Source organism: Salvelinus fontinalis, chromosome 19 (assembly GCF_029448725.1).
Source record: "Salvelinus fontinalis isolate EN_2023a chromosome 19, ASM2944872v1, whole genome shotgun sequence".
NCBI classification, from domain to species: domain Eukaryota; kingdom Metazoa; phylum Chordata; class Actinopteri; order Salmoniformes; family Salmonidae; genus Salvelinus; species Salvelinus fontinalis.
Window position 1 is genome coordinate 41,685,470 of NC_074683.1, and position 4,597 is coordinate 41,690,066.

At 39.4% G+C, this 4,597-nt stretch overlaps 1 pseudogene; it reads right to left on the bottom strand.

Moving 5' to 3' along the window:
• Positions 1 to 4,323, bottom strand: part of LOC129816199 (ribonuclease H2 subunit B-like) — a 76,984-nt pseudogene extending 72,661 nt beyond the window's left edge.
• Between the last annotated feature and the right edge of the window lie 274 nt (positions 4,324 to 4,597).

Consider the following 4,597-nt stretch of genomic DNA (forward strand, 5'->3'; position numbering starts at 1 on the left):
TGTGTGTGTTTGTGTCTGTAAGTGTGTGTGTGATATAATTATTCAAAAAATGACCTGTAGTGGAAATGATTGTAACGCTTCCCCCTATCAAAGCCTTTATCCAAGACAGAATAATCAATAGAATAGTTGTATTCATTTCCGATCTAAAAAAATGATATTTTATAGCAAACATACCCCAGCGATTCGGTCTCTTCTCTTGTTTTCTGACCATGTTTTACTGGCCTAAAAACTGGTACTAGTAGATTTGAATTGCATACTAGATAGATATGAACTAGTTGGTCTCATTTTACCGAAGATTATGTTTGATAAATCAGCAACTAGGCTATTGTTCCCAGGTAAACCAGCAATCTAAGATGTAGATCAAACCTTGAATGTGAATTGATGATGATGTATGCGTCCTGTCGTTCGATGTCAATTTTTACATTTAAGTCATTTAGCAGACGCTCTTATCCAAAGCAATTTACAGTAGTAGTAGCCCAGTGAGTGCATTAATTTTTTTGTACTGCTCCCACGTGGGAATCTAACCCACAACCATGGTGTTGCAAGCGCCATACTCCACCAACTGAGCATCACTAAAGTGGCACATTGGCTAGGTTTCCATCCAATTGGCGACAGATTTTCATGCGAATATTCTCAAATCCGCATACGAGAGAGATGTTTCCATCAAATTTACTAGTTGCAGATTAAAGGCGTAGTGCACATAACAATAACTTGTGCGGTTAAATTCCCATGTACCAAATAGAACAATACAAGTTAAATGGGTTTCAATCGCATTTTCAACTCTACTGATGGTTTTGTCACTAAAAATGTTAGATTAGATAGGTAATGTGATCTTGGCTAATGCGCTATAGCCAAAAGCTCGCAGATACATGAATGAGATTATTATGGACAAAATAGCAAGATTGTTTTTATTTTGTCAAATTGCAGCCAAAAATCGATCATCATGTCACCAAAATAAGACCGTCGATATTTATTAGAAAGGATCATCAAGCTCATCACCTTGCACTTTCACCACCCTGTGAAGTTCATCATAACTTGTTCCATCTGTAGTCTAATAAACTGCATGTTTTCACGAGTCGTACTGGGAGGACCACAAAACATATCATGGCGTGACACCAAGTTTACTTTGATATGATGGTTATTTATCAATATTTGCGCATAAAGGAGTTTCCATCGCCATTTCTTGCATAATTAATTGTAACAACACAAAAAGATCCCACCGTGTCTGACATATTTTGTTTTGTCGACATCTTTCCAACGGGATTGTCGTGACATTTTTCATCCAACATGTAAGCTACTACATAAACAAGTTGGATGGAAACCTGGTTACTCTAACCATCGATCTCCCACACAACAAGTAACATGAAAGCATGATTTGGCGATGGGCTGAAGACTGTAGTCACATTCATTCGCATGATGAAAGAAAAAGGTAGGTCATTCAAAGGGTATATTGAGGTGAGTGTAAATGCTGTAGGCCTATCTATATGGTGAGTATAAAAAAGTGGCGGTCAACCTCAGTCACCGTGCCTCTGCGGTGCGTGGCTACTTCAATGAATGGACAACCAGCAGCATTAGCATACTTTTGGTAGTAATTTGGACATCGTTTATAAAATTGGCACAACATTTTCCCTATTCTAAACGCTAGCTAAAGTGCGTGTTTTGTCAGTGACAGGAAAAGCTGGACATCTTATTTTTTTATCCCCTTCGAATTGCGCGGATTTCAATATGCATGTATTTATGAATACAATTACAACTCATCTTTCTTATAGGCGGCTACCTTACGCAGGGAATAGTTGGTCAGATTTCGAAAGGAAATACATTTGATATTTTTCAAAATATTAGAAAAAGATTACAAGGATCTCAATGGTCATTCACATTGAATCTTGATATTTACTTAAATTCAATATGCTTATTCTGATTATGTTTGGCAAAGATCTTTGATTTCAGCGATTGTCCCTCAACACATTTCGTTAATTTGCTAATTGTGATTCATACAAATATGAGGCCATCCCCACACAATCCGTAGCAAATGCAATGAACAACGACAAAATCGAAGTCATGTTTAGCCTCCATTGATTTGATTTCTTCACTTTGTTTGATAAATAGGCCTTAAGTGAAACAAATGCGGGACAATAAGATGCGGCAATGGGCCTAGTTAGGAAGTGTTCACCACACCGTCCCGTTATTATGTTGATAAAGAAGTGGCCTAGCATCTCAAAATAGCCACATATTTGCTGTTTTAATGCTGGTCGCTACACTGAAATTCATGACCGAATATGGGTGTAAAATCAAACTTTTTCAGCCCTACTTTGAATTAAATATATTTAGAAGTTTACACCTGTTTCCACAAATACTCGTTTAATTTAATTTCCTTTTGGTAGGCCTATAGGGCCTTTAAAAAATAATGATGAATAGGTAATTGCTGGAAAACGCCGACAGCTCACCTCAGCTGTGCAAACAGTTATGTGCAAGAGCAATGTTTTTCTCTTCTATAAATAGAACACTTTGCAAATGAACTTCCTAAAAGCGTTGTCCCTTCAAAAATAAAACTTTACACGGTATTGTGGGCCACTGGTCTCTCTCACTCTCATGAATACCTTCAAACGTTGTAACATTATTCATACGTAGATGAGGCCTATGCCAATAATAGGCCTAATGTATCGACTATTCAGTTCTCCATTAGTCAGTACAGTATATTCCTTAAAATGTATTTTTTTTTGTTTTTTTGTGGAAAATAATATTTATGTCTTATAGGCATACAATACACAGACCTCGTGTAGAAATACTTTGGTCAAACAGGCCTTCTCGGCCCTCTGTTTTAGTGGCTGTTTGAAAGCATGGATAATCTCTTTATTATTCCAATCCATGACAGACACAGCTGGATTTTTTTTAAAGATTCAGACATTTTTGCGAGAACGTGACCATCAAACAGTATAGGTCACGCAACACACACAAAAATCCCAATATTCAACGGCCATTAGTAGCCTAGACTAAATGTATGGAACCCACTGGCTATTTTGGTGACGTCTGGTCGCCTATAGGCAAGTCCTACTCTAATTTAAACCAATGAAACCAGAGACTGAGAGAACTTGGGACACTAAGTGTAAATAGCTTAAATGTTGGGTCTTGGATTTGGAGTTTCAGAACCGAACAAATGGGCTCTGATGCAACAGGATAATATTGGGTTCAAGTGGCCTCATGCTTTATAGCTGATGTTATCCGTGTTTTTTAAATGACTACATTTAGAAGCACGGCTGCAGGCCGCAGTTGGCATGTAATTAGTTTATTTTAGTCGCTGCTTTATTCCATTTCGAAACTGAAATATCCCATTTGGTGCCGGTTGAGCTGAACGTCACCCTCTGACTTTACGTGCTGATTGGAAGCTCTATGGGCTAGACCTTTCATAATGATGTAACTGTAATCTCATATGAACCAGACGCTCTGAAAAATACGCAAGTATTTTATTATTCACAAAATGGGACAGTTTTCGATCCACACTACATTTGCACGTGCGGGTCCGTGTAGCCTATTGCCAAACATTGGATACTAGCTCGCCTATAAAGTGCATTGCTTATTTTTTTCTTCAAAGAGAACAATCTAGCCTTTTTGCTCACTATTCCCCCGTTCGGTTATTTATGATTAATTGAAAAAACTTGACTTGAATTGTGAAAAATTATGGGTAGCATTGCCTATAAAGTTGCTGTGGTACGCTTGGAGAGATGCGGTGCTCTTGGTGAGATGGTGCAGTCTGCTGCAAGCAGGTAGTTATTGTTCAGGTGGGGCGCAGCGTTGCAGATAATGTTGGTTCTCTATTCCACAGTTTTGAGTCATGTATGTTTTATTTACCTAATGTTGCAGCATATGGATATGATAGACTGACTGACTGAGTAATTGCTTTTACAGCATTTGCGTAAAAACATAGGCATTCCTTTTTTATAATGTTTATGTGGAATGGATAGTATAGACAAAGAAATCCTATGGGTGCAGTGATATCTGAGTCATTTCCCTCACGTTCTGTTGCCTGTCAACTTTGACAAATTAAATGGGGAGGATATGAGAACATGGCTTCTTGGTGGTGACATTGACACGAGCGAACTTCCTGATGCAACAGTATGGTAACTGCGGGAAACGGACAAGCTCACCTTTTGATCCGAGGCACTCCGAGCAGTCTTTTGCAGGCTATTCGATTTTACAATTTAATGCTCCTCAATCCCCTTCCAAGTTGTGATAGTATATGAAAACAATATTGAGCGCTTCTAAGCTTAAACTGTATTTTGTCCTCCCTACCGGAGACTCCAGGGAGCTCCCCAGCTTGCCAACCATTGGCGCATGAAACCTTCAGCCTATACGTTGATTCAGTGAGTCATCACGACGCTGTAGGAAGAGTTTGGTCTGCACTTGGCGTCTCCTTGCATTTCCCGGTCCTATATCTGCTAGCCAGCTATAGGACTCCGGTCTCCGCTGCGCACGGTGAGCGCCCGGTAGCCTACCTATCATACCCTTGGCGGAGAGGGGTCTGCTCGCTCGTGTCTGTTGGAGTTTGGAGGGGTGCTGGTCGTTTGAGAACACGTGACCTAATCTGATCATACGATTTTGT